The sequence below is a fragment of the Syngnathus leptorhynchus genome, chromosome 9, assembly GCF_054491065.1.
Source record: "Syngnathus leptorhynchus isolate UIUO chromosome 9, UIUO_Slep, whole genome shotgun sequence".
Taxonomy (NCBI): domain Eukaryota; kingdom Metazoa; phylum Chordata; class Actinopteri; order Syngnathiformes; family Syngnathidae; genus Syngnathus; species Syngnathus leptorhynchus.
The window spans coordinates 10,990,352-11,008,679 of NC_141203.1; the positions used below are offsets into that span (position 1 = coordinate 10,990,352).

Here is an 18,328-nt window from a genome sequence, read left to right on the forward strand (position 1 = left end):
CAGAAGTCGACTGAGGCGAGGAGGAGGTTGAAAACATCAGAAGCATAATAGATGGAGAAAGTCTTGTGACTTTGAACACAACCTGCAGGGATGAGTCTGTACACCTGTGAATTCACCCATTCATCACTTTGAAATTTCAAGTAAGTAAGAACCATTTTATTTTATTCACCACTTAACTTTTGCTAATTCTTTGAAAAACGTCCTCCCTGTGACTACAGTCAGCTTGTAGTCCAACACTACCAATTAAACCTTATCGCTATCCCTTGCTTTTAAATATTGTATACTAAAATGAGCATAAGTGATTTAACAAAAAAAAAATATGACCGGTCACTAGATTTTACTGTGTATGACCATAATTAAAAATAGTTGATGAAAAACTTTATGGGGTAAATCAGCATGCTTTTTTTTTTTTGTGTGTGTTCGTGTCAGAAAATAAAAATCAAGTGAAATTGTGTCGCCTGTTAAAGAGGCCTCGTTCCCCCCGCACACACACACACACACACACGCACACACACACACACTCGTTTCATTTGCATAATTTAATGAATCCAAGTCATTGTAATGCAATACCAAGTGCAGCAAGAACATAGAATGACAGTTTGAGTTAATGAAATGTGTTAACGGTATCATCATTTACTTGTATGTTAATTAGTCCAATTAATTTCCCTTGCTCTGTAATCTGAATATTGTAATAATCTTTGCTCCCCTGAAGGAATGAAATCCACCGTGCACACACCTCTGGGACAATCTACGCCAAACATCGTGCCTTATCCACTTCAACTGGACGCGCACTTGACATGTGAGCTTGCTTTGATCAATTATCATTACTTATGATATTATTAGTCTTTGCATTGTGTTTGTTACGCTTGCCAGAAATCACAGCGAAAGACGGAGAGCCGCTTGACATCATTTATATACTTCACGACGTCTTAATGTTTGGTTTTATTCTTCACCGCCTAGCTAGCTAGCTAGCTTAGCCGTTGACAAATAAACACAGACGATTTTGCTGCCATAACTGTTGAAGAACTTGAGACCATTTCATAGCCAAAATTTGCTGCGGATACAGTAAGTACATTTTTTGCTATGTGTTTTCCTGAAAATAAATACCTTTTAAAGTGAAGTCATAAATTTGTGGGAGCTAGCTCGGTGCTCGAGCAGCTAGCAAGGCATACGTAGCATGCAATTTTCAGGTCATTTACAATTGACATGAAAAAAGATTTTTTTTCTTGCATATTCATCGTATGATTTACTTTTTTTGTTTTTTCAAAATCAGAAGGCCATTGACATTGACCATTCGCAACAATATAGAATATCTAACCTTGTCTGCACCGTTGGTGCAAATGACATAGTTCGTTCTACTGTCCCTTATATATACAAAACACTTGAGGGATGAAAGCAGCTTCGTCTCCATTTGGGTCCAGTTTTCGCCCAGTCGTAGCAAGATAGGCCTGCAATTTGTCCAAATGACTATTATTTTCCTTTCTCAAGGAACAAGTACAGTGCAATGGATTGTTGTTACACAGCTGCAGTCATCCACTGCATATGTTTTGTGTATAAAGCACCTCTCGAGATTCACAGAATCTTTGCATGTAGACTGAGTGTATCCACCTAAGTGGAGTTTAACAGTTTTTTTTTGTTTCTTTTTTAATCAACAGGATTGAAGGGTGTCCTTTTTTGGTGCTTATTCTTGCCCTTGATCAACCGCACGAGGCAGACAGTAGCACTGATCATTTTCCCCTGGCGAGGAAACCCAGCATGGATCAACTCAATAACCCGATATCCTCTTTCGACTCAATGTGGACAATTTAGCGCCAGGTCAGAACCTTTCTCTCTCTTTTTAAATCTCACAGACAATTTGGTGACCTCCCCCTCTAAGCACTGACAGGTCTAAAGGGAAACAAACACAATTGTAGCGTTAGCAAAAAAAAAAGCGATGTGACCGTGCGTTCGAGTCTCGATTTCTCAAGGTGATACCTGGTGTGGGACGAGGAGGGGCTGGGGGGGGGGGGGGGTGCTATTATGCAAACTCGATATCCAGCATGCTTGCAGATGACATTTTTCGTGTATTTTCGGTCACTGTCATACAGTCCCGTTTGAATTGCTGTGGTTACAAATCGTTTCCCCCATCGTCCTGTCGCTTGGCGAGGTGCCGACCGACTTTGAATTAAACACTCGTTTTAGCCGGGGGGGGGGGGAGATTACGGCCCCCACTCCTCCTTTTTCAAGGATGAAATTCAAATCGGATCAATCTTCATTGTAGAATTTCCGCCCTGCTGTTTTGCATTTACTGTCAGCCGCATCCAGCTGTGAAAATTGAATCGACAACAATATCCCACATGATGACGTCCATTGTGTCTGTCTATTTTTACTGACGAGACAATTGCGCGAGATTATGTAGGGACGCTACCTTGTAGTTTCCATCGCTATGCAGAATAACTTTCCTCCATCGCTCACCTCAAGGTCAAACCCGACAGCCGCGTTTCAACTCTCTCGAATCGCAGTATGTTTTTCTTTTCTATGACAAGAGCAAAAAGCCGTTAGCATTACTCAGCCTATCGGAAGACAATTTCGTTATATGACAGCCGGGAGACATTTTTGTGTCTGGAAATGTACATGAAACGGTGTCAACAACATCCGCAGAGGTCGCCCCCCCCCCCCTGCGCAGAGTGACAAGAATCTACACGGGCTTGTGACGGCTCTGTGGCAGCTTTGACAAAGGTATGCGCGCGGGATGTCAGTGGAGCTGATGTGCCGCAGAGACAATAATGTACATATCATTTTCCTCCCCGACTGATTGAAGACTGTAATCTGTGCTGGACTTTGCCTCTGATTACACATGTCTGAGGGAGCCAAACAAGGACTGCTAGCACTGGGCTCATCCCAGGCTTTTCAGCCTTCAAGAGGACTCGAGTCCGCCTCCAAGGCGAGCTCAATTTTAGTCCCCATTTATATTTTTTGGTCCGATGGAACGCATCTGGCAGACGCTGGTCAAACAGCAGCTATCTTCTAGATGACACTGGAACCGAGATATAAGCGGCACACAAGGTCAACCCAATGTCATTCTTTACACATATCTTGCTTGAGAGAAAATGTGACTTCCAACTGTAGAGGGCGCTCTAGAGCTGGAAGCTCCGAGTTTAGTTCTTATTACTACTTCATGGCACGTTATGCGGGGGGGGGGGGAATCCCCCTGATATTTTCCATGAATCAAAACAAACCGCTTCTATCAAATTGTTAAGTCTCAGGCCGTCATTATCTGTTTTTATTAAGGATCAAATGGCAGTAGGCAGCAGCCATGTTGTTTGCGTACATTGATCCACTTTGAGCCCACTCGGAAAAGAAATCTCAGTAAGCGGAATGAGCTTTGGCGATGCGTCTTCATGTAAAAACGGGAGCGATTTCGCTGTTGACAATAGGTCAGCGCTCTACAGAAGGTACCTCGCACATTACAAGCTTGCTCTCGGGGGAGCGGTAATGGGTTCTGGGCAATTGAACAGCCTGCTATGCTTTAGTGCACCTGTACTGCGAGTTGGAGCTGTCATCATTAGCACTTCCTCCAACATTCGCCCTCACTTACATCCGTGGCTCACCGCCGGCGGACATTTTAACCTCTTGTTGTGCGTCCGCCTCAGTCAAAACTCGAGTCAGAGAATTTTTTCTGGGAAAATCTATGGCGATGAATGGAATCTGCCCTGTTTGCTGTTTTAGTTATTGTCTACTTCTTGGTTCATAGAGGAAGGTGAACAATCGGGTAAAGAGTCAGGCTCCATTGCTACTAGGGCTCTTAAAACTCTTGACTTTTTTTTTTTTTTTCACTTCGGCAAGACTCGTCTTTCTGCTTTTCGACGACTTGTTTGACATCATGCTCAAGACGTCATCATAGTCATTTAATCCTCCTTTAAATAATTGCAGCGCCACTCACGATTGGACTTCAAAGCGTTTCTGCCGCGTTGTCGCTCTTGACGGACTCATCCGAGCACACACGCTGGGGTAGAGGCGCCCATCATGGCCTCATCATGGCGAGCGTGGCAGCCTCCCCCCCCTGACAAGCAGATGTTTGCCGCTTCCTCCTCCCACACATTTCTTCTTACATCAGCATCCCAAACGAGCGCCTTTTGAAAACGAAGCAGAGCAAAAAGTTTACATTGTGCCAGAAAAAGGAAATGGAAATTACGGGCAGTGTCGGATAATTGAGCTTGTCGCCAGAGACACGCTAATAACAGACAGATGCGCACGACTTGTCAGTCCGTCCCCGCCGTGACAGACTCTCTTGTGTTGATAAGCTTTTTTCGAGGGCAAATTGTTCCACGCAAACGCCGTCGTTATTACGAGCCGGCAAGGCGGCTCGCCTGCGTGTACCCGATTCTGCTTGAAGTGACAGAATCCAATTGACCGGCACATATTCATGCACTTTATTCTCTTTATTCTCCAGCAACAATGCAGATAATTACGGCACCGAGTAAAAACCCAAAATGGAATTTCATTGTGTCCCGTGGAAACAATGGCGGAGCTGTCTCGGCAACTCGTCTAATGACGTCGTAACGACCGGGAGGTAAGACGAGCCGCAATCTGGCTTGGAAGCCAATTGATTTTCAAATTTCTTTCATACTGCTGTACAGCCCAAAGTCAGCTGGGTTCGGCTCCAGCACAACCTCGACCCAGAAGATGCTTTATTGTTCTAAAACATCTCATCTGAGTATCAGGACTGAAAATTACATTTTTTTTTTTTTTAAGCATCAATTTGCCAATATGTGAAATGTAGCAACATAGCCGTTTTGCTAATAGCGTGTTGACACAAAGCACAGCGATTGGACCAAAAAAAAAAACCCTCTTGGGCCATCGTTTAAATATCATCAAATAGACAGAAAAATAATTTAGTTTTGGCCTCCCCCTGGCCAGCAGGCGTTTGTCGGCTCATTAATAGTCAGCCATCCTCCGCCACCAATGGCAAATTTACTCAGTCCGACTCGGAGGACGACTAGCGTGCTGTTTCCACTAACGCAAAGGGTCGCCGTGGCGCGGCTGCCCGACATGTCCGTCGTTATCTGGGGTGGAAATGCGTGTGTCCAGAAGTGAGGGCTGAGCTTTGTGCTGTGGAGCAAGGCCACCTCGCAGCCTTTGTGCCCCGTAACAAGCCCAGCTCAGGCTCCAGCGAAGCGAGAAATTGTAAACTCTCCGGAGAGGCCCAGCGAGGAGATAAGGGCTCCCGTGTTGGCTGCCAATGTGCATGTGGATGAATCTGATAGAGGCCGCTCCCACGCCAGAATGGGAGTGATGATACCTCCCCTTCTATGGTGACTTATGTTTAATCCCCTTTGCCCGTGTATTCACTTGCAAATACTCCTGTCACCATTAATATGTATTAACAGCCCTCACGCTCAGCTCAATACAGATTTACCCCAGTCTATTTTTTCCCCCACACACACACACACACACACACACACACACACACACACACACACACACACACACACACACACACACACACGCTGGCCGTCTTTGACCGACCAGAATAGACCAGAATGTACCGCCGGCGTTCGGGCCGCCGAATCTTGATCGCCGAGCTTCGTCGCGTCGTCACGTGACCGGCGTTTTGCGAGCCGCGGGAAACAGCAGCGTCGTTCACTCCTGACAATAACATGAAAAAAAATCAAAGTTCTTGTTTATTAATATCATTAATGACATTCAATGATGTGGTCTAACAAGATAAGAAATGTTAGATGGGATTTGTTTGAGACTCCTCTTGTCAGAGGCTTAATCCAGACAAAGCCCTGAGAGGCTCATTAGAGCCCGGTGAGGCCTTAAGCCGACTCGGCTCGCATTAAAGCCAGCCCAGAGCAGCCTGTCAGCTCGCTGGCACGACCCAAATCAAGCTGTCAATTACCAGACATGTTTATGGAAATTACATGTTTGTTAACATGCTGGAAAAATGTGCTCTCGCCTCGGGCAGAATGCGTTCGGAGAAACAATTTTTTGTTCAGCAGTCACCTTTGAAGGTGATCCTCATCGGATCGTAGACACAAGGGGGGGATTGTAAACGCTCCCTTGGCTAATGTGAACGCCCACTGCGGAGAAGCACAACTGGTAATCAAAGCTGAAGTCCGTACATGATATGATGCTTTTGTTTATTAAGACAGTTTCCTTGTGTCTTGGCACTCGTTCCACCCCTTTTGTTTGACTAACAGCACTGGACAAAGGCAACCTTTTAACATTTAGAACATTGCGACTGTACTTTTAGTGATTTTTTTTCAACATTTATAACCTGATTGGTAATGATTTAAAAGTTCAGCATGAAAGAAATGCCCAAATGTTCAAACACTTATTTATTATTATTATTTAATTAAATTTATTCCAGCATCCAAACTTTTTTTTTCCTTAACTTGACTTCTTTTTTTAAGTGATGAATAAATTATTCCTTGGCTTTCAACACAGCGTGAGACTGCCTGGTTTTAGCGTTTTTTTTGTTTTTAAGTTATGTTCAAATGTCTTTTGTTTCCTGTTTAATTTTTTTGTTTGTATGGACATTTTTCTTCCACCCCATATATTCTCCATTTGATTTGACACTTTGAAATCATTTATCTCCTAAAATAAAAATATGCCCTATAAATGAATTAATTTCAACACTATGTTTGTGTCAGGTCCCTGTTTGATTAGATTTTTTTTTTTTTTTCCTCCTCTTGGGCATAAAAGTGGTGATTTTAGCCTCGCGAGGAAATTGAACCGATCGACGTGCACATTTGGCATGTCTGGCTGAGCTCATCTTAGACAAGGTAATTTTGCCGGAGCAATTACCACCGTAATGTATTCCAAAGTCGGGGCATTTGCTGCTGCTTAGGTGAACCTCTGACAGCATGTTTTGATTTTCAACCAATTGTTCGCCTCACTCGGAGATCAAATCCACGACCGCGGTTCTCCCTCCCGACGTAACAATCCGCCATGATGCCATTATTTCACATTAACATCTAATTACCTCACTATACTCTGACTTGGTAGATTTGACGGAAAACTAAGTCAAGATGGCTACGAGGGACTTTACGGTCCCGTTCTTAGTGGACCCGTATTACCTGGCGGGGATGGTGCAGATGCCCCAGAGAATGTCAGTGCGCAGTGAAACTGTCATCACACAATTACCCCCACCATTACAGACCCAACATCTCCATGTAATGGCCGTGACACTCTTTATAATTCAGATTGTAGTCGCAGTCAGCGCCACTTAAACGCTGCTGCACTCTGTTTTATGAAAAGATAAAGATCTGTGTAATCTGCCCGGTGCTCAACCATCCCTTGAATGCTTGTCAGGCAGCGTTTTTATCATTCTAAAAAAAGTTGTCACAGCCCAGAGCATCTTTCTTTGTTGGACTGGCGAGTCTCTCGATGAAATGTTTTTTTTTTTCCCCTTCAAAATTAGGATGTAACATTTTTACCGTCCAAACATTAAATCATAAAATATCATGATAAATAATTTCAATTTAAATTCCTACCTTATTTTTAAATGGATTATTAAAATAATTTGTTTAAACCTAATATACTCAAGAAAAACAAAGTGGCCATTGTGGTTGACCTAAAAAAAAATGTTTTAATCCTTAAACCATCCTTAGAAATGGTCACATGCAAGAGCAGAGAAGAAGAGTGAGAATAAAAAGGAGAGCAGATTTGCAATGCGCACGCCAGTAAAAGAGCATCTGGAAACATTCCAGCTGCAGAAAGGCGGGCTGCCAACTTGCGCGTGCTACCAGATTGGGTTTAACACGCCAGATTGATTGTAATTGTCTGATCAATCCAATGTTTGTCGGCGCTAATGCCCTTTATTATGGCTTGTTTTTCTTTCCTGCTTTTTCCTCCACTGATTCTTCTTCCCCAGGGATGGTCTGCGTCACCGTCACAACCCAGCGCGATATGAAAACATAAATGTACCCCCAAGTTCTCAGACTGTCGCCAAAAGAAAAACAAGACTTTTTTTTTTTTTTCATGCAGGTGCACTTTCCAATCATGGCTGAAGAGTTGATCCCCTGCACGTTCGGTCAGAGAGGTAAACCATTCTTGAAGCTTTTCTATCATCTCCTTAATGTCTACTCACAGCAAATGAGTCACTTTTAAGCCCCCCCCCCCCAGATATATAAAGTACTTTGCTTAACAAGCCCAATCATAAAGAACTCATTTGCCTGTATTGTTGGACAAGTGTTCCTTGCATTTTGGCCAAGGTACAATGCAATCCAAGAACAATTATGGCCTTTTGCAAAAACAGTATGGGGCTAGTGAAAGGTACATTTTCCAGGTCAAAGACTCTCCAACGTGATTGAAATTGTTCTGATTTAAGTGTTGATGCAAAGTTTTTACCTTGGGCCCCCCTTGATTTATTTTACTGCCTTGATTTTTTTTATTTTATTTTTACTTTTCTTGCACAAAACGTTTGACTATGCTAACACAAAAAAATCAGAATTCCCTTTCTTTGGCTCTAATCCAAAAAATGGCAAGTGAAAGACCCTGAATGATTTTGAAAAATTAATTTCTCCTCATGATTGCGATTGGGATTTAATATGTGGTAATCTTTAGTTTAGTTATATTTATGAAAAATAATCCATATCAACTGAAATAAAATGTAAAAAAAAATTCTATTCAACTAAACTTGTCACGTTGATTAGATTTTTTGTTTTCTTTTATTGTTCAGCCCTAACTGGTAATTTCAAAAGGAATAAAGTCCATCGTTGAAACTACTCTGCGTCATCCCTCGAGGCCCTCGCTTGACTTTTAAAAGTTGATCTCTGCTGATATTTGTTCTCATCAGTAAGTTAACAACCTTCCTTCCGCCACGCAGAGCACCTTGACGAAGCTTAAGATCAGTCTAACTGGCAGAATTTACAACTCCTCTATTTTTCACACGACACAATCAATAGCGGGACTGAAGGAGAGGGATAAAAATTTATGGTATCTTGCAATTTAATGGTTGAAAAGATGCAATTTGAAAGATCATAAATTGTGAAGGAGCTCACGCTTCATTGCTCTTGATTCAGTGCTTGCTGTTAGAACTTGATTTGCGAGTGTCTGCAAAGTGTGATTAACGAGGCGATCAATGTGCAGTGCAGCACGCCGTGGCCCTCCTAATGCTCTTCATTAGAATAAATAAAATAAATTGACTGCAGCTCTATGAAAACTCCGTAATGGTTAAAAATCAAAGAGTGTCAGCCCCTGTAGCCACCATTTAGCTCCTCTTGGCCCACGTCCGTCTTCCATCCCGGGCCAGCGGGGACCCGATGGGAGGGGGGGTCGAAGCCGCCGCTGCTTCGTTGACTGGTAATCATAAATCGCAAGGCTTTGTCGTCGGCCTATTCCGTTTGCGGAGTACGAATGCATGAAATAGCATTTGAAGCTGATAAAAGCTCGGCTGAACGATCGCCCTTGCGCTCTCGGGAGCATATTGTTTGGAATAACATTTATGAGGAACATTTATTCCAGTTCACCTCATGATGTGGCAGACAGCTCCGAGTGTTGTGTCCGATTCGGCTTTAATATTCATCGCTCCTGGCCGCTCTGCTTCTCTCCTTATTATTGTCTCGACAGATTAGATACACAAATGGCCGCAAAATCAGTTGTGGCCTAGACCTTTCTATTGATTTCCTTCCCACTAAAATCAATGTATATAAGCAAGAAAAGATTCGTATTTTCATCTCCATGCCTGGAAGGGAAAATATTGACTCATAGGGTCATGCCATGTGTCATTTGCTTACGATATAACAGCTTTTTGGACGTTACTGCAAACATCGCATTATAAGAGTGGCAACAATCAACAAATAGCTTGGCTGCGCCCTCTCTGGTCCGTTCTGGTACTACACCACGCTTGGTATTGGTCATCTCAGTAAAAACAACTTTGTTTTGGAAATTGTTCGAAAATCCGTTTGACACGAACCAAAGTTTAAGTTGCCGATCACTGATGTAGATTATTGCGGCTTTGTTTTAACTGCATCTGTTTGTACCTTGACATGTAAACAGAAAAATACAAACATGCTAGTATGGCCTTTGCCTTGGAGAACAAAAAAATGGAAACCTGTTTTTAACACTCCTTGTTCTTTTGGAGCGTTGCAGTAAAAGAAGTCAATCACATGTTCAAGTTAACCTTTCATGCTTGGTATAGTATAATATGGCGTGACATTTTTTCTTTCCCCCCCCCCCCTCTCAGGCAAATTTCTTCCCGGTGTTCCTCTCCTGCTCAGCCCAATCTTGATGAGCTCTCTGCCCATTAAACATGACCTGAGAGCTCATTTTACACGTAGACGTTTAATTGCGTGTTGCCGGGCTACTCGTCTTATTAGGCTAAGTGCCGACTCCGACGGCGACTCCGTCAAGTGAAGGTGCTAGCCGCAGAAGTTTTCCACCTCGCTGCTCCTCCGCTGCTCATTACTGCAGTCATCATCACACAAGTCACTTTCTAATAGATTTGTGTCAATTTACAGATGAAACGACTTCTTTGCCAGCTTTGACCCCGACTCGATACTTATGATGATGTTCCGAATTACTCTGCAAGTATTTTAGTCCGATTGTGTCTCCGGAATATAACGTGGCCCGATATGTTTTCCCGTATTTTCTATTCCTAGGAAAAGATTGTTGACACGTCAACATGGCCTTAGTCCAAGCGGGCCTTCTTGTCGACCGAAAGGGGAGTTTCCTCAGTTGCATTGCGTGCTTGAGGTATAGTCAAAGCCCAGACATGGTGGACACTGATATCTTCCATGAGAGAGCTCCGGATACCCTCACGTAATTATTTAAGCTTCCTGGAGTGAATTATTTTTGTTTTCATGATGATTTCCCCGGGTGTCTCTTTTCAAATGGAAGACAATGCAAAATATTTCTATATTCACCTCTTTTTTTGTTTGTTTATCCCATCCTGCTAATATTCCATAAAACCTATTTCATACCTGAGAGATGCAGAAACCAACCTAGTCAAAAAAAAAATTAATATTAATACATTTCTGGAAATGACTTGCGTTATCCGCTGTTTTGAATGTTGGAGCTACGCTGTTCAGTTTCTTGCCGGCTCAGCTAACACAGAAATGTAAACGCGTCGATGTAGTAAAACTCAAACAGCAGACTCCTCATCAGCGTGACACGAGGAGCGTTAGGGGGGCACGTGGCTGTGAATAGGCCTCATCAGCGAGGGCAAAAGGTTCACGTCCTCGTATTAGTTCCAAACGAATCGCCGTGCTCGACCCCAAGGCAAATAAGCTCCTAGAGGCAATTATTTGCAATCACTAAATGTATTATTCATTATAAAAAGATTTTCGTGTTCTTACACCGGCGTAATTTACTATTGTTCGTGCAAAGAAAAAAAAAGGCGAGCAAAAGCGTGTCATTGAACAAAGAGATTTTTTTTTTTAATATATTTAATGACTGCTTAAAAGTCTGCATCAACTTTCAAAGCTCGAATGAAACAGAACCTCATTGTCCACTCAGCCTCGGTGAGATTTGTGACACGTCTCGTCTGGGTGTAATCATCGGGCTGTTTTTATTGACCTCATCAGAGTGTATTGTACTCTGAGAGCTTTGCGTCACGCAGCCGCCGTGCACCTCAGGTGAGCGTGCAATAAAATGCCTCACCCAGTAACAAGCAGCACACAATTACGCCAAACTTTGCCTCCAGTCTTTTATCCACCTTCTGTTTTTCCTCCCCTCCCCCCCTCCCCTTCTTCTTCGCCTTCTATCTAGCTTTGCAAAGCGTAACATACTGATTGGTTTTGCAAAAAAAAAAAGAATATCACGCTAATTAGCAATTCCATCACGTTGGGGTGTTTTTTTTTTTTTTTTTGCTCTGCATATTTCTGCCTTTCAGATAGGAATGCAATTAAAGACAGTGTTGTTATTTATTTCTCTCTCTCTCGCTCTACAAAATGATTTAAGTTGATGTAATTAGGGAGGGAGACAGATTTTTATGTAAATGTGTTTTTATGTATAATATATATAAATATATATGTAGATATATGTGAGAAAATGTACAATCATATATAAATAAAAATAAATAAATGAAAAAATAATTTAAAACACAATAAAAAAAATATATTAAAGTAGGTTAAATGTCACAGCGGCCATAAAAAGCGTATCGACATTGACAATCCAACCCATCTCGACGTGCAAGTGTACCCAATGTTTTGGCCTGATATGCTCCAATCGCCTCTCATCATTTCCAATTGGAATAAATAATGCATGCGGGAGCAAATGAGTCTAATTAGCAAGCAGTTTGGGTCCTTTGATAAAGCCGAGGCTTCTTTCTACCAGGGGCAGGAAGCTGTGTCATCAGTCAGCCCTGAACCGATTAGCATCTGGAATGGAGGCGGGGCCAAGCGCTCCTGTGCGACCAAGTATGTCCACAAACCAAATAACTCCAACACGGGACCAACTCGCAGTCATCGGGATGCCGTCGCGCAGGCAGTGGCGTAAAATCATTCGCCACGCTGCGTTTTCAGTCCGAGCTAAAACACAAAAGGAGGATTTGGGGCGCCTCCTCTCACGCTCATTTGCGACACAGTCAAAGTTGTTGGGTGTCAAGAAGCGTGAAGAACCCCTTTTTGGAATCGCCATTATTGCCTCAGCATAAGGCCTAACCAATCAGGATTTTTTTCCTCTCCTAGCCCGATGCCACTTCCGATCTCTGACTATTTAGATATCACGAAAGCTTAATTTGAATCGACGGTCAATTCCGGCGATCATATTTGACGAAGATAATTATCTTGACACCAACGCACATCTTTCGCCTAAGGATGTGATGAAGATGATTCTCAGCTTGAGTTCAAACATGGCTACTCTTACTATTTGCAACATACATTTTTCCAACAAGAGCAGTGTGTTCATACAGAACATTAATGTCTGCCAGATCTATTATAGGAACAGTAATGACTAGCAGATAATTAGCCCTCCCACTCCGACTCGACTGCTGGATTTCTCTCATTTCAAAACATAATTGTCTGTGATTGAATCAGAGATAATTCTATGTACTTTGAGGGCGAGGTGACTTTCCGTAGGCACGGCGCAAGTCTCAATTCAAAGTCGCCAATTCAACGGTAAACAACCCAAAAAAAAACAAAAAAACTTTCAATGTATCTCTCGCGATTTTCCTGCCGAAGCTAGCAAAAGTTTAATTAAGTAAGAACCTGTTGAGGAACGCTTCCAATGGCGCTCGACACATTGAGCATATTTATCTCCAGGCGATATGCTGTCTCTTTATCCAAATGTTCTCCTAAGGGACCCCTCAGTTAATTGAATATATTAAAGCCAAGCGCCGGAGGCTTTATTTATTTTTCTCCTATGCTCAGACTTGTTTAAAGGAGACCAACCGCTGTTGTTTGGGCCCCCTTCTAGATTTGAGACGGTCTCCACGCTGGGAGTCTTGTGCTTTGAGAGAAGATTTTGTGTAACCCAGAGACTTTTCTTCTAAGGACCCCTGAGCTTCAAATGTCAAATGTGCCACTTTGTAGCTACAGTGTCAAAACACAGGAAATAAGATTTGACAAAATCCTCCATTAAGATAAGCAACACCTTCTGCCCACCAAAAACATTTTTTCATTTGTTTTCCGAACCTATTTACATATTTTGAACAAGTAGGTTGATTTGAAGTCGCCATTTTGAACAGTTTTCTTGTGTATTAAAGTTGACCTCTAACATTGGTAGGTTTGTTTCTTCTTAGAAAATACTGGTAGTAAAATTTGCATTCTTAACCATTTATGGTGAAATTAAAACATATCTAAAAATGGCCAAATTATTTTTTAAAACAAAGCAGCAAGACTGTCAGTTGCGGTGAATTATGGAGATGATGTGAAGTGTGAAATGCAGATGGTGGTTGTCTCCCTCAGAGGGCACTGGGGTGAAATCCCCGGACAATAGTCATTCGTCAACATGCTCTTCGCCGCTATTGTCGCATTCATCACCGTGACGCCCCGAAAGACACTTTCACAACCGCATTATTTGCTCGTTAATTCATCTTGCTGTTACAAAGTTCAACTCGGGAGTTGTTTTAAAAAAAAAAAAATTCGAATGTATTTAAAAAAAAAAAAAAAAAACGTTATATATGACACAATTCGCTTGCTAAGGGTCAATGCACTTTGTATTCATTAAATGCTAACATTAGCCTAGCATTAGCACAAAAGAGCGTAGAGGCTTAACACAGCTTAACATTGACTTATTTCAATGAACATCTGAAAAAAAAATTCTACTTTTTGTATCGTTTTAGTTGAACCCAGTTTTAGCTTCGACAATCTAATTTGAATAAGTAAAACATTGTCATCGACCGTGACTCCTGTTTCAGGCCTAACGTAAGATTTAAAGTGAACAAGGTGATTAAGAGCTGCAAGGCCTTTATGTCAATGAATAAAGATCCTAAGTTAAATTCTTCTTTTTTTTGTTCTTCCCCCACACAGAAAGTGCCCGGTGTGGGCAGCCTTTAATCACCTCCCTGACAGGAATAACTGCTTTCATTTAACCTTGAGTGAAGATCATGAATTGTAAAGCGTTTAATTGGAAACACCATTTAAGAGAGAGAACAGAGCAAATTGTCGCCGATTGAAAGGCCCGCATTGACAGACAGTGGCGGCGAGAGGCACCACAATTAAAGCTGATCTGTATTCAGCGGCCATGTCACTCGCCCGCCATTAACGACGGGACTCTTTGATCATCCCTGACGACAAACTTCTTCAAACAACATCTTTTCCTGTTTTCGACAAAGACTCGGCATCCAGGAAAAGACTGCACGATCAGTTTTTCATTGTTATTTCCATCAGCCTCCTAATTGAAATGTTCCCCAAAAAAAAATAACAATGGCGTCTTTGTGAAACTCGGCTCTAATGACGTTCTCTCGGTAGACAATCGTTGCGGTGAGGTGCAAAAGTGTGTCAAGTGGTACGCACGTTAATTGTTTTCCTGCCACTGACATGGGAGAGAAGAAATTTCAATCTGTGTGCCAGACATGTCCTCGGTGACTCAGCCCAAGCAGCGTGGCCCAAGCAACCAGCCCCCGGGGGTCACGTTTTTACATTTTGCCAATTATTATTCCGCAAAGATTTTCCACAAAATACAAAAGTGTTATTTAAATGAAAATAGCTTTGGGATGATTTTGTTAACTAGATCCCCCCCCCCCCCTCACCCTAAAAGTGAAACTGGGGAGCACTTCTGAGTGCCTGAGGGGTGATCTCCACAAAAATGAATTTGTAGATTAATTTCACTCTGTTGGAACTCATAATTTGGTAGCAGAAGAATAAATTGTTTTGAGGGCATGTCTCTTTATCACCGAGGTCTCACACTCATTGTTGTCGTCGTAGTTATGATTTCCACGACAGATGATTGGTAGCTAAACTAATTCACAACCAATGTTGGATGTAAGAAGTTTAGAAACCCTTAAACGAGGTCATGCCATTGGATTGATGATGACATTCATATGTTTGTGCTTAGCCATGAAACTAAAATGGCCTGATAGCAGTTGACAATAAAATTGCAGTGTTTGATTTTCTCAAATCTTCTCCAAAATTTCAGTACTGGGAACATGGCACACAATATTTTCCAGCTGGAGGTAAACGGGGGGGGCTACGGAATAAATAAATAAATTAAGTGTGCTCAAGTGTTATTCATGCCACGCTGCAAACAATCCGTGTTGCTTTTAAGTGGTGGGAAAAAAAATCCCCGAGATTATAAAGTAGTGTCTGGCGCTAATTATCTCTGAGCTCTCCCTTTCTTTCTTTTGATTTATAAGAAGTAAATTGAATTTATTACAATCATGTGTCTGGCCCACTGGTCATTTTTTTGACCTTGCGCTTGGAAGTGCTTTGACATATTTGTTTGGACAATCCGTATGCACTCTTGTAAAAATCCTCACTGTGTCTTGGATTCACGAGCACGACAAGTGTGACAAAGGGTCTGAAGGGCTTAATGAAGTAAAAATTAATGAAGCACGTGAGCACCTCCATGCTCCATTTATAATGTATGATCTCAATAAAATCGATCTAATGTACCAGGTCTCACTCAAGGTAGGAATAGATTTACAGATTACGGCCCCTTGGTCATTTCCTCCAAATTAATCTCAACTTTCACAGCAATGTTCAGCCTTCACAACTCCACATGGATTGTCTTGCCTCGACTCTTTAAATGAAGGCAAATGTATTGTTGACAAAGCCAATGAAAAGTTTGAGCGATTGAGTTGCCTGTATTAGAGCGCCCCCGTTAGGTCGCAACGTGAATGACAGTTCTAATTAGAATGAGGGTATGGGAAATAGATTTATTAGCTGTGGAGGTAGAAACTGTACATGTGCTTGACGATGGTAAGAATTGTATTGATCAGCTTGACAACTTTATTTAGTATTATTGTGATTTATTTGATTTAGTATTGATTGATTGAACATTAGTATTTTTAAATGACTGTTGGTAAAGATAAAAATTTGGCCGTCTTGTGCTGGCCATACAACGAAGCCATGTTTGGTCTACTATCATTTTATTCAAATATACTTTAATGTCACTAATTACTAATTGATCGATCATCTAATAAAAAGATAAGCACATAAAAAAGATAGCCTGTCCACACCTGCCATGCTCAAGAGCCAAATTTCAGCGTGCTCACGCTTTCCTTTTAAAAGCGCCACTAAGTGCACTTGTGCTTTTCCTTTGTTAGGGTGACTTGGCAATTTCCCGCGAGATGGACCAACCGCAGACAGCTCTTTGCTTTCGATCATGTCAGCGAGACAGCGCTGTTTCCATCGCGGTGCAGGTTGGAGGGGAGCAGCGTGTGTGAAGCCTCCTGCCACTCTCAGGTACTCGCTATGCATGGACCTCCTCTCAGGAAGCTCATACCCCGCTGGAGGTTTGCCTTATGGAGGACACCTTTTTTTTTTTTTTCTTCATATAGACTTTCATCCTCCTGTGGCTTGACATACACCAAACAAACTGGATTCTAACTAATCAGCATATTCTGACCCGAAGCTTGTGATTGTGCCGTCTCGGCGAAAATCAGTGCGGACCCGCAGGTCTCCAAGGCAAATCAGCAGTCCCCACGTTTCCCTGCAGCCATAATGAAAATATCAGTCAATCAAAATCTTTATTACACTGTGAAGCAATTGCTTATCTCAACATGCGCATACAAATAGAAGCTGCGCTGTTGGTGAAACCATGGCGGCTGTGGCTCAGGCAGTAGAACACATTACCTGAGATGAAGAGAGGGTCGGCGGTTTGAATCCAGCTCAGAGTTAGATTTTCTTGAGTCCTCGGTCAAGACATTTCACACACCTTGCCTCCAAGTCTTCATTTTAAATGAAGAAAGTGTTCTCAATTGACTTACTTGGCTAAAAAAAAAACGTTTGAACTTTATGGCTGATGTTTTCAAGTTGCTCCCATATGGATAACATGTTATTTTGCTTCCCGTCTCGAGTTACGACTGTTGTGACAAAGCGAGTTGTGCAGTCTTGTGTTTCGCGACTGCAGATTCGTCACAAGTGACTTGGAACTTGCCTGATTCCAAAACTGTTCAAATTCTCAATAAAAATGCTGAACGAAACGTCTCGTTTGTATTTCTGACTGGCTGCAAGAAATAGCACACACTAAAAATATATAAACTTTTCACTTTCACTTAAACTTTGGCCATGATTTTTTCCTAATGAAGTGGCCTGTTATTAGGTACACCTGAAAATGGCGGTGTACCTAATGAAGTGTCCGAGTGACGTCACAGATCAACCAGCCAATCAGAAAGTGGGGGGTTGTTTGGGTGTGGCACTTTTCACTTTCATTTAAACTTTGACCATGATTTTTCCCTAATGAAGTGGCCTGTGATTAGGTACACCAAAAAATGGCGGTGTACCTAATGAAGTGTCCGAGTGACGTCACAGATCAACCAGCCAATCAGAAAGTGGGGGGTTGTTTGGGTGTGGCACTTTTCACTTTCATTTAAATTTTGACCATGATTTTTCCCTAATGAAGTGGCCTGTGATTAGGTACACCTGAAAATGGCGGTGTACCTAATAGAGTGTCCGAGTGACGTCACAGATTAACCAGCCAATCAGAAAGTGGGGGTGAGGGCGGGTGTGGCACTTTTCACTTTCACTTAAACTTTTTCCCTAATGAAGTGATTAGGTACACCTGTGTCCGTGTGACGTCACAGATCAACCAGCCAATCAGAAAGTGGGGGGTTGTTTGGGTGTGGCACTTTTCACTTTCATTTAAACTTTGACCATGATTTTTCCCTAATGAAGTGGCCTGTGATTAGGTACACCAAAAAATGGCGGTGTACCTAATGAAGTGTCCGTGTGACGTCACAGATCAACCAGCCAATCAGAAAGTGGGGGGTTGTTTGGGTGTGGCACTTTTCACTTTC

At 42.2% G+C, this 18,328-nt stretch overlaps 1 long non-coding RNA gene across 3 annotated transcripts; it reads left to right on the top strand.

Annotated features, from left to right (window-relative positions):
• The first annotated feature begins 68 nt into the window (after window positions 1-68).
• On the top strand, window positions 69-17,515 carry LOC147051157 (uncharacterized). 3 transcript variants are annotated; one of them, XR_015067309.1, is made up of 7 exons: window positions 69-140; window positions 713-799; window positions 1,656-1,815; window positions 4,433-4,552; window positions 7,975-8,029; window positions 16,637-16,775; window positions 16,871-17,515. It is a non-coding gene; the product is annotated as an uncharacterized LOC147051157 (long non-coding RNA). The 3 variants fall into 3 exon arrangements; XR_015067310.1 differs by lacking the exon at window positions 69-140 and adding an exon at window positions 514-639; XR_015067311.1 differs by lacking the exons at window positions 69-140; window positions 713-799 and adding an exon at window positions 818-1,065.
• Window positions 17,516-18,328: the final 813 nt, after the last annotated feature.